This window comes from Garra rufa, unplaced genomic scaffold, assembly GCF_049309525.1.
Source record: "Garra rufa unplaced genomic scaffold, GarRuf1.0 hap1_unplaced_001, whole genome shotgun sequence".
Classification (NCBI taxonomy): domain Eukaryota; kingdom Metazoa; phylum Chordata; class Actinopteri; order Cypriniformes; family Cyprinidae; genus Garra; species Garra rufa.
This window is the reverse complement of record NW_027394276.1, coordinates 25,179,316-25,191,697: the sequence shown is the minus strand read 5'-3', so window position 1 is coordinate 25,191,697 and position 12,382 is coordinate 25,179,316.

Here is a 12,382-nt window from a genome sequence, read left to right as displayed (position 1 = left end):
TGAAGGTGTTAGAAGTGTTTTGCATGATTTTTGAAGCTAGAGCCTGAAATGTCAGAAAAAGGCTTTTCAGCACATAACAAACTTGGTTCAGGCAATGCAAGCTGAAACTCGGCCCAAAATTAAAATTGCAGTCTGTGCATGAATAAAACCTATTTTGCAACACAGAGAAACATATCTGAAGGTGTTAGAAGTGTTTTGCATGATTTTTGAAGTTAGAGCCTGAAATGTCAGAAAACGGCGTTTCAGCACTTAATAAACTTGGTTCTGGCAATGCAAGCTGAAACTCGGCCAAAAATTAAAATTGCAGTCTGTGCATGAATAAAACCTATTTTTCAACACAGAGAAACATATCTGAAGGTGTTAGAAGTGTTTTGCATGATTTTTGAAGTTAGAGCCTGAAATGTCAGAAAACAGCGTTTCAGCACATAACAAACTTGGTTCTGGTAATGCAAGCTGAAACTCGGCCAAAAATTAAAATTGCAGTCTGTGCATGAATAAAACCTATTTTGCAACACAGAGAATCATATCTGAAGGTGTTAGAAGTGTTTTGCATGATTTTTGAAGTTAGAGCCTGAAATGTCAGAAAACGGCGTTTCAGCACATAACAAACTCGGTTCAGGCAATGCAAGCTGAAACTCGGCCAAAAATTAAAATTGCAGTCTGTGCATGAATAAAACCTATTTTTCAACACAGAGAAACATATCTGAAGGTGTTAGAAGTGTTTTGCATGATTTTTGAAGTTAGAGCCTGAAATGTCAGAAAACAGCGTTTCAGCACATAACAGACTTGGTTCAGGCAATGCAAGCTGAAACTCGGCCAAAAATTAAAATTGCAGTCTGTGCATGAATAAAACCTATTTTTCAACACAGAGAAACATATCTGAAGTTGTTAGAAGTGTTTTGCATGATTTTTGAAGTTAGAGCCTGAAATGTCAGAAAACGGCGTTTCAGCACATAACAAACTCGGTTCAGGCAATGCAAGCTGAAACTCGGCCAAAAATTAAAATTGCAGTCTGTGCATGAATAAAACCTATTTTTCAACACAGAGAAACATATCTGAAGGTGTTAGAAGTGTTTTGCATGATTTTTGAAGTTAGAGCCTGAAATGTCAGAAAACGGCGTTTCAGCACATAACAAACTCGGTTCAGGCAATGCAAGCTGAAACTCGGCCAAAAATTAAAATTGCAGTCTGTGCATGAATAAAACCTATTTTGCAACACAGAGAAACATATCTGAAGGTGTTAGAAGTGTTTTGCATGATTTTTGAAGTTAGAGCCTGAAATGTCAGAAAACAGCGTTTCAGCACTTAACAAACTTGGTTCTGGCAATGCAAGCTGAAACTCGGTCCAAAATTAAAATTGCAGTCTGTGCATGAATAAAACCTATTTTGCAACACAGAGAAACATATCTGAAGGTGTTAGAAGTGTTTTGCATGATTTTTGAAGTTAGAGCCTGAAATGTCAGAAAAAGGCTTTTCAGCACATAACAAACTTGGTTCTGGTAATGCAAGCTGAAACTCGGCCAAAATTTAAAATTGCAGTCTGTGCATGAATAAAACCTATTTTTCAACGCAGAGAAACATATCTGAAGGTGTTAGAAGTGTTTTGCATGATTTTTGAAGTTAGAGCCTGAAATGTCAGAAAACGGCGTTTCAGCACATAACAAACTTGGTTCTGGCAATGCAAGCTGAAACTCGGTCCAAAATTAAAATTGCAGTCTGTGCATGAATAAAACCTATTTTGCAACACAGAGAAACAAATCTGAAGGTGTTAGAAGTGTTTTGCATGATTTTTGAAGCTAGAGCCTGAAATGTCAGAAAAAGGCTTTTCAGCACATAACAAACTTGGTTCAGGCAATGCAAGCTGAAACTCGGCCCAAAATTAAAATTGCAGTCTGTGCATGAATAAAACCTATTTTGCAACACAGAGAAACATATCTGAAGGTGTTAGAAGTGTTTTGCATGATTTTTGAAGTTAGAGCCTGAAATGTCAGAAAACAGCGTTTCAGCACATAACAAACTTGGTTCTGGTAATGCAAGCTGAAACTCGGCCAAAAATTAAAATTGCAGTCTGTGCATGAATAAAACCTATTTTGCAACACAGAGAAACATATCTGAAGGTGTTAGAAGTGTTTTGCATGATTTTTGAAGTTAGAGCCTGAAATGTCAGAAAACGGCGTTTCAGCACATAACAAACTCGGTTCAGGCAATGCAAGCTGAAACTCGGCCAAAAATTAAAATTGCAGTCTGTGCATGAATAAAACCTATTTTTCAACACAGAGAAACATATCTGAAGGTGTTAGAAGTGTTTTGCATGATTTTTGAAGTTAGAGCCTGAAATGTCAGAAAACAGCGTTTCAGCACATAACAAACTTGGTTCTGGTAATGCAAGCTGAAACTCGGCCAAAAATTAAAATTGCAGTCTGTGCATGAATAAAACCTATTTTGCAACACAGAGAAACATATCTGAAGGTGTTAGAAGTGTTTTGCATGATTTTTGAAGTTAGAGCCTGAAATGTCAGAAAACGGCGTTTCAGCACATAACAAACTCGGTTCAGGCAATGCAAGCTGAAACTCGGCCAAAAATTAAAATTGCAGTCTGTGCATGAATAAAACCTATTTTTCAACACAGAGAAACATATCTGAAGGTGTTAGAAGTGTTTTGCATGATTTTTGAAGTTAGAGCCTTAAATGTCAGAAAACGGCGTTTCAGCACATAACAAACTCGGTTCAGGCAATGCAAGCTGAAACTCGGCCAAAAATTAAAATTGCAGTCTGTGCATGAATAAAACCTATTTTTCAACACAGAGAAACATATCTGAAGGTGTTAGAAGTGTTTTGCATGATTTTTGAAGTTAGAGCCTGAAATGTCAGAAAACAGCGTTTCAGCACATAACAGACTTGGTTCAGGCAATGCAAGCTGAAACTCGGCCCAAAATTAAAATTGCAGTCTGTGCATGAATAAAACCTATTTTGCAACACAGAGAAACATATCTGAAGGTGTTAGAAGTGTTTTGCATGATTTTTGAAGTTAGAGCCTGAAATGTCAGAAAACGACGTTTTAGCACATAACAAACTTGGTTCAGGCAATGCAAGCTGAAACTCGGCCCAAAATTAAAATTGCAGTCTGTGCATGAATAAAACCTATTTTGCAACACAGAGAAACATATCTGAAGGTGTTAGAAGTGTTTTGCATGATTTTTGAAGTTAGAGCCTGAAATGTCAGAAAAAGGCTTTTCAGCACATAACAAACTTGGTTCTGGTAATGCAAGCTGAAACTCGGCCAAAATTTAAAATTGCAGTCTGTGCATGAATAAAACCTATTTTTCAACGCAGAGAAACATATCTGAAGGTGTTAGAAGTGTTTTGCATGATTTTTGAAGTTAGAGCCTGAAATGTCAGAAAACGGCGTTTCAGCACATAACAAACTTGGTTCTGGCAATGCAAGCTGAAACTCGGTCCAAAATTAAAATTGCAGTCTGTGCATGAATAAAACCTATTTTGCAACACAGAGAAACAAATCTGAAGGTGTTAGAAGTGTTTTGCATGATTTTTGAAGTTAGAGCCTGAAATGTCAGAAAACGGCGTTTCAGCACATAACAAACTCGGTTCAGGCAATGCAAGCTGAAACTCGGCCAAAAATTAAAATTGCAGTCTGTGCATGAATAAAACCTATTTTTCAACACAGAGAAACATATCTGAAGGTGTTAGAAGTGTTTTGCATGATTTTTGAAGTTAGAGCCTGAAATGTCAGAAAACAGCGTTTCAGCACATAACAGACTTGGTTCAGGCAATGCAAGCTGAAACTCGGCCAAAAATTAAAATTGCAGTCTGTGCATGAATAAAACCTATTTTTCAACACAGAGAAACATATCTGAAGTTGTTAGAAGTGTTTTGCATGATTTTTGAAGTTAGAGCCTGAAATGTCAGAAAACGGCGTTTCAGCACATAACAAACTCGGTTCAGGCAATGCAAGCTGAAACTCGGCCAAAAATTAAAATTGCAGTCTGTGCATGAATAAAACCTATTTTTCAACACAGAGAAACATATCTGAAGGTGTTAGAAGTGTTTTGCATGATTTTTGAAGTTAGAGCCTGAAATGTCAGAAAACAGCGTTTCAGCACATAACAGACTTGGTTCAGGCAATGCAAGCTGAAACTCGGCCCAAAATTAAAATTGCAGTCTGTGCATGAATAAAACCTATTTTGCAACACAGAGAAACATATCTGAAGGTGTTAGAAGTGTTTTGCATGATTTTTGAAGTTAGAGCCTGAAATGTCAGAAAACGACGTTTTAGCACATAACAAACTTGGTTCAGGCAATGCAAGCTGAAACTCGGCCCAAAATTAAAATTGCAGTCTGTGCATGAATAAAACCTATTTTGCAACACAGAGAAACATATCTGAAGGTGTTAGAAGTGTTTTGCATGATTTTTGAAGTTAGAGCCTGAAATGTCAGAAAAAGGCTTTTCAGCACATAACAAACTTGGTTCTGGTAATGCAAGCTGAAACTCGGCCAAAATTTAAAATTGCAGTCTGTGCATGAATAAAACCTATTTTTCAACGCAGAGAAACATATCTGAAGGTGTTAGAAGTGTTTTGCATGATTTTTGAAGTTAGAGCCTGAAATGTCAGAAAACGGCGTTTCAGCACATAACAAACTTGGTTCTGGCAATGCAAGCTGAAACTCGGTCCAAAATTAAAATTGCAGTCTGTGCATGAATAAAACCTATTTTGCAACACAGAGAAACAAATCTGAAGGTGTTAGAAGTGTTTTGCATGATTTTTGAAGTTAGAGCCTGAAATGTCAGAAAACGGCGTTTCAGCACATAACAAACTCGGTTCAGGCAATGCAAGCTGAAACTCGGCCAAAAATTAAAATTGCAGTCTGTGCATGAATAAAACCTATTTTTCAACACAGAGAAACATATCTGAAGGTGTTAGAAGTGTTTTGCATGATTTTTGAAGTTAGAGCCTGAAATGTCAGAAAACAGCGTTTCAGCACATAACAGACTTGGTTCAGGCAATGCAAGCTGAAACTCGGCCAAAAATTAAAATTGCAGTCTGTGCATGAATAAAACCTATTTTTCAACACAGAGAAACATATCTGAAGTTGTTAGAAGTGTTTTGCATGATTTTTGAAGTTAGAGCCTGAAATGTCAGAAAACGGCGTTTCAGCACATAACAAACTCGGTTCAGGCAATGCAAGCTGAAACTCGGCCAAAAATTAAAATTGCAGTCTGTGCATGAATAAAACCTATTTTTCAACACAGAGAAACATATCTGAAGGTGTTAGAAGTGTTTTGCATGATTTTTGAAGTTAGAGCCTGAAATGTCAGAAAACGGCGTTTCAGCACATAACAAACTCGGTTCAGGCAATGCAAGCTGAAACTCGGCCAAAAATTAAAATTGCAGTCTGTGCATGAATAAAACCTATTTTGCAACACAGAGAAACATATCTGAAGGTGTTAGAAGTGTTTTGCATGATTTTTGAAGTTAGAGCCTGAAATGTCAGAAAACAGCGTTTCAGCACTTAACAAACTTGGTTCTGGCAATGCAAGCTGAAACTCGGTCCAAAATTAAAATTGCAGTCTGTGCATGAATAAAACCTATTTTGCAACACAGAGAAACATATCTGAAGGTGTTAGAAGTGTTTTGCATGATTTTTGAAGTTAGAGCCTGAAATGTCAGAAAAAGGCTTTTCAGCACATAACAAACTTGGTTCTGGTAATGCAAGCTGAAACTCGGCCAAAATTTAAAATTGCAGTCTGTGCATGAATAAAACCTATTTTTCAACGCAGAGAAACATATCTGAAGGTGTTAGAAGTGTTTTGCATGATTTTTGAAGTTAGAGCCTGAAATGTCAGAAAACGGCGTTTCAGCACATAACAAACTTGGTTCTGGCAATGCAAGCTGAAACTCGGTCCAAAATTAAAATTGCAGTCTGTGCATGAATAAAACCTATTTTGCAACACAGAGAAACAAATCTGAAGGTGTTAGAAGTGTTTTGCATGATTTTTGAAGCTAGAGCCTGAAATGTCAGAAAAAGGCTTTTCAGCACATAACAAACTTGGTTCAGGCAATGCAAGCTGAAACTCGGCCCAAAATTAAAATTGCAGTCTGTGCATGAATAAAACCTATTTTGCAACACAGAGAAACATATCTGAAGGTGTTAGAAGTGTTTTGCATGATTTTTGAAGTTAGAGCCTGAAATGTCAGAAAACGGCGTTTCAGCACATAACAAACTCGGTTCAGGCAATGCAGGCTGAAACTCGGCCAAAAATTAAAATTGCAGTCTGTGCATGAATAAAAGCTATTTTTCAACACAGAGAAACATATCTGAAGGTGTTAGAAGTGTTTTGCATGATTTTTGAAGTTAGAGCCTGAAATGTCAGAAAACAGCGTTTCAGCACATAACAAACTTGGTTCTGGTAATAAAAGCTGAAACTCGGCCAAAAATTAAAATTGCAGTCTGTGCATGAATAAAACCTATTTTGCAACACAGAGAATCATATCTGAAGGTGTTAGAAGTGTTTTGCATGATTTTTGAAGTTAGAGCCTGAAATGTCAGAAAACAGCGTTTCAGCACATAACAGACTTGGTTCAGGCAATGCAAGCTGAAACTCGGCCCAAAATTAAAATTGCAGTCTGTGCATGAATAAAACCTATTTTGCAACACAGAGAAACATATCTGAAGGTGTTAGAAGTGTTTTGCATGATTTTTGAAGTTAGAGCCTGAAATGTCAGAAAACGGCGTTTCAGCACATAACAAACTCGGTTCAGGCAATGCAAGCTGAAACTCGGCCAAAAATTAAAATTGCAGTCTGTGCATGAATAAAACCTATTTTTCAACACAGAGAAACATATCTGAAGGTGTTAGAAGTGTTTTGCATGATTTTTGAAGTTAGAGCCTGAAATGTCAGAAAACGGCGTTTCAGCACATAACAAACTTGGTTCTGGCAATGCAAGCTGAAACTCGGTCCAAAATTAAAATTGCAGTCTGTGCATGAATAAAACCTATTTTGCAACACAGAGAAACATATCTGAAGGTGTTAGAAGTGTTTTGCATGATTTTTGAAGTTAGAGCCTGAAATGTCAGAAAAAGGCTTTTCAGCACATAACAAACTTGGTTCTGGCAATGCAAGCTGAAACTCGGTCCAAAATTAAAATTGCAGTCTGTGCATGAATAAAACCTATTTTGCAACACAGAGAAACATATCTGAAGGTGTTAGAAGTGTTTTGCATGATTTTTGAAGTTAGAGCCTGAAATGTCAGAAAACGGCGTTTCAGCACATAACAAACTCGGTTCAGGCAATGCAAGCTGAAACTCGGCCAAAAATTTAAATTGCAGTCTGTGCATGAATAAAACCTATTTTGCAACACAGAGAAACATATCTGAAGGTGTTAGAAGTGTTTTGCATGATTTTTGAAGTTAGAGCCTGAAATGTCAGAAAACAGCGTTTCAGCACATAACAAACTTGGTTCTGGTAATGCAAGCTGAAACTCGGCCAAAAATTAAAATTGCAGTCTGTGCATGAATAAAACCTATTTTGCAACACAGAGAAACATATCTGAAGGTGTTAGAAGTGTTTTGCATGATTTTTGAAGTTAGAGCCTGAAATGTCAGAAAACGGTGTTTTAGCACATAACAAACTTGTTTCAGGCAATGCAAGCTGAAACTCGGCCAAAAATTAAAATTGCAGTCTGTGCATGAATAAAACATATTTTGCAACAAAGAGAAACATATCTCAAGGTGTTAGAAGTGTTTTGCATGATTTTTGAAGTTAGAGCCTGAAATGTCAGAAAACGACGTTTTAGCACATAACAAACTTGGTTCAGGCAATGCAAGCTGAAACTCGGCCCAAAATTAAAATTGCAGTCTGTGCATGAATAAAACCTATTTTGCAACACAGAGAAACATATCTGAAGGTGTTAGAAGTGTTTTGCATGATTTTTGAAGTTAGAGCCTGAAATGTCAGAAAACGGCGTTTCAGCACTTAACAAACTTGGTTCTGGCAATGCAAGCTGAAACTCGGCCAAAAAATAAAATTGCAGTCTGTGCATGAATAAAACCTATTTTGCAACACAGAGAAACATATCTGAAGGTGTTAGAAGTGTTTTGCATGATTTTTGAAGTTAGAGCCTGAAATGTCAGAAAACGGCGTTTTCAGCACTTAACAAACTTGGTTCTGGCAATGCAAGCTGAAACTCGGCCAAAAATTAAAATTGCAGTCTGTGCATGAATAAAACCTATTTTTCAACACAGAGAAACATATCTGAAGGTGTTAGAAGTGTTTTGCATGATTTTTGAAGTTAGAGCCTGAAATGTCAGAAAACAGCGTTTCAGCACATAACAAACTTGGTTCTGGTAATGCAAGCTGAAACTCGGCCAAAAATTAAAATTGCAGTCTGTGCATGAATAAAACCTATTTTGCAACACAGAGAAACATATCTGAAGGTGTTAGAAGTGTTTTGCATGATTTTTGAAGTTAGAGCCTGAAATGTCAGAAAACGGCGTTTCAGCACATAACAAACTCGGTTCAGGCAATGCAAGCTGAAACTCGGCCAAAAATTAAAATTGCAGTCTGTGCATGAATAAAACCTATTTTGCAACACAGAGAAACATATCTGAAGGTGTTAGAAGTGTTTTGCATGATTTTTGAAGTTAGAGCCTGAAATGTCAGAAAACGGCGTTTCAGCACATAACAAACTTGGTTCTGGCAATGCAAGCTGAAACTCGGTCCAAAATTAAAATTGCAGTCTGTGCATGAATAAAACCTATTTTGCAACACAGAGAAACATATCTGAAGGTGTTAGAAGTGTTTTGCATGATTTTTGAAGTTAGAGCCTGAAATGTCAGAAAACGGCGTTTCAGCACTTAACAAACTTGGTTCTGGCAATGCAAGCTGAAACTCGGCCAAAAATTAAAATTGCAGTCTGTGCATGAATAAAACCTATTTTGCAACACAGAGAAACATATCTGAAGGTGTTAGAAGTGTTTTGCATGATTTTTGAAGTTAGAGCCTGAAATGTCAGAAAACGACGTTTTAGCACATAACAAACTTGGTTCAGGCAATGCAAGCTGAAACTCGGCCCAAAATTAAAATTGCAGTCTGTGCATGAATAAAACCTATTTTGCAACACAGAGAAACATATCTGAAGGTGTTAGAAGTGTTTTGCATGATTTTTGAAGTTAGAGCCTGAAATGTCAGAAAACGGCGTTTCAGCACTTAACAAACTTGGTTCTGGCAATGCAAGCTGAAACTCGGCCAAAAATTAAAATTGCAGTCTGTGCATGAATAAAACCTATTTTGCAACACAGAGAAACATATCTGAAGGTGTTAGAAGTGTTTTGCATGATTTTTGAAGTTAGAGCCTGAAATGTCAGAAAACGGCGTTTTCAGCACTTAACAAACTTGGTTCTGGCAATGCAAGCTGAAACTCGGCCAAAAATTAAAATTGCAGTCTGTGCATGAATAAAACCTATTTTTCAACACAGAGAAACATATCTGAAGGTGTTAGAAGTGTTTTGCATGATTTTTGAAGTTAGAGCCTGAAATGTCAGAAAACAGCGTTTCAGCACATAACAAACTTGGTTCCGGTAATGCAAGCTGAAAATCGGCCAAAAATTAAAATTGCAGTCTGTGCATGAATAAAACCTATTTTGCAACACAGAGAAACATATCTGAAGGTGTTAGAAGTGTTTTGCATGATTTTTGAAGTTAGAGCCTGAAATGTCAGAAAACGGCGTTTCAGCACATAACAAACTCGGTTCAGGCAATGCAAGCTGAAACTCGGCCAAAAATTAAAATTGCAGTCTGTGCATGAATAAAACCTATTTTGCAACACAGAGAAACATATCTGAAGGTGTTAGAAGTGTTTTTCATGATTTTTGAAGTTAGAGCCTGAAATGTCAGAAAAAGGCTTTTCAGCACATAACAAACTTGGTTCTGGTAATGCAAGCTGAAACTCGGCCAAAATTTAAAATTGCAGTCTGTGCATGAATAAAACCTATTTTTCAACGCAGAGAAACATATCTGAAGGTGTTAGAAGTGTTTTGCATGATTTTTGAAGTTAGAGCCTGAAATGTCAGAAAACGGCGTTTCAGCACATAACAAACTTGGTTCTGGCAATGCAAGCTGAAACTCGGTCCAAAATTAAAATTGCAGTCTGTGCATGAATAAAACCTATTTTGCAACACAGAGAAACAAATCTGAAGGTGTTAGAAGTGTTTTGCATGATTTTTGAAGCTAGAGCCTGAAATGTCAGAAAAAGGCTTTTCAGCACATAACAAACTTGGTTCAGGCAATGCAAGCTGAAACTCGGCCCAAAATTAAAATTGCAGTCTGTGCATGAATAAAACCTATTTTGCAACACAGAGAAACATATCTGAAGGTGTTAGAAGTGTTTTGCATGATTTTTGAAGTTAGAGCCTGAAATGTCAGAAAACGGCGTTTCAGCACTTAATAAACTTGGTTCTGGCAATGCAAGCTGAAACTCGGCCAAAAATTAAAATTGCAGTCTGTGCATGAATAAAACCTATTTTTCAACACAGAGAAACATATCTGAAGGTGTTAGAAGTGTTTTGCATGATTTTTGAAGTTAGAGCCTGAAATGTCAGAAAACAGCGTTTCAGCACATAACAAACTTGGTTCTGGTAATGCAAGCTGAAACTCGGCCAAAAATTAAAATTGCAGTCTGTGCATGAATAAAACCTATTTTGCAACACAGAGAATCATATCTGAAGGTGTTAGAAGTGTTTTGCATGATTTTTGAAGTTAGAGCCTGAAATGTCAGAAAACGGCGTTTCAGCACATAACAAACTCGGTTCAGGCAATGCAAGCTGAAACTCGGCCAAAAATTAAAATTGCAGTCTGTGCATGAATAAAACCTATTTTTCAACACAGAGAAACATATCTGAAGGTGTTAGAAGTGTTTTGCATGATTTTTGAAGTTAGAGCCTGAAATGTCAGAAAACAGCGTTTCAGCACATAACAGACTTGGTTCAGGCAATGCAAGCTGAAACTCGGCCAAAAATTAAAATTGCAGTCTGTGCATGAATAAAACCTATTTTTCAACACAGAGAAACATATCTGAAGTTGTTAGAAGTGTTTTGCATGATTTTTGAAGTTAGAGCCTGAAATGTCAGAAAACGGCGTTTCAGCACATAACAAACTCGGTTCAGGCAATGCAAGCTGAAACTCGGCCAAAAATTAAAATTGCAGTCTGTGCATGAATAAAACCTATTTTTCAACACAGAGAAACATATCTGAAGGTGTTAGAAGTGTTTTGCATGATTTTTGAAGTTAGAGCCTGAAATGTCAGAAAACGGCGTTTCAGCACATAACAAACTCGGTTCAGGCAATGCAAGCTGAAACTCGGCCAAAAATTAAAATTGCAGTCTGTGCATGAATAAAACCTATTTTGCAACACAGAGAAACATATCTGAAGGTGTTAGAAGTGTTTTGCATGATTTTTGAAGTTAGAGCCTGAAATGTCAGAAAACAGCGTTTCAGCACTTAACAAACTTGGTTCTGGCAATGCAAGCTGAAACTCGGGCCAAAATTAAAATTGCAGTCTGTGCATGAATAAAACCTATTTTGCAACACAGAGAAACATATCTGAAGGTGTTAGAAGTGTTTTTGCATGATTTTTGAAGTTAGAGCCTGAAATGTCAGAAAAAGGCTTTTCAGCACATAACAAACTTGGTTCTGGTAATGCAAGCTGAAACTCGGCCAAAATTAAAATTGCAGTCTGTGCATGAATAAAACCTATTTTTCAACGCAGAGAAACATATCTGAAGGTGTTAGAAGTGTTTTGCATGATTTTTGAAGTTAGAGCCTGAAATGTCAGAAAACGGCGTTTCAGCACATAACAAACTTGGTTCTGGCAATGCAAGCTGAAACTCGGTCCAAAATTAAAATTGCAGTCTGTGCATGAATAAAACCTATTTTGCAACACAGAGAAACAAATCTGAAGGTGTTAGAAGTGTTTTGCATGATTTTTGAAGCTAGAGCCTGAAATGTCAGAAAAAGGCTTTTCAGCACATAACAAACTTGGTTCAGGCAATGTAAGCTGAAACTCGGCCCAAAATTAAATTGCAGTCTGTGCATGAATAAAACCTATTTTGCAACACAGAGAAACATATCTGAAGGTGTTAGAAGTGTTTTGCATGATTTTTGAAGTTAGAGCCTGAAATGTCAGAAAACAGCGTTTCAGCACATAACAAACTTGGTTCTGGTAATGCAAGCTGAAACTCGGCCAAAAATTAAAATTGCAGTCTGTGCATGAATAAAACCTATTTTGCAACACAGAGAAACATATCTGAAGGTGTTAGAAGTGTTTTGCATGATTTTTGAAGTTAGAGCCTGAAATGTCAGAAAACG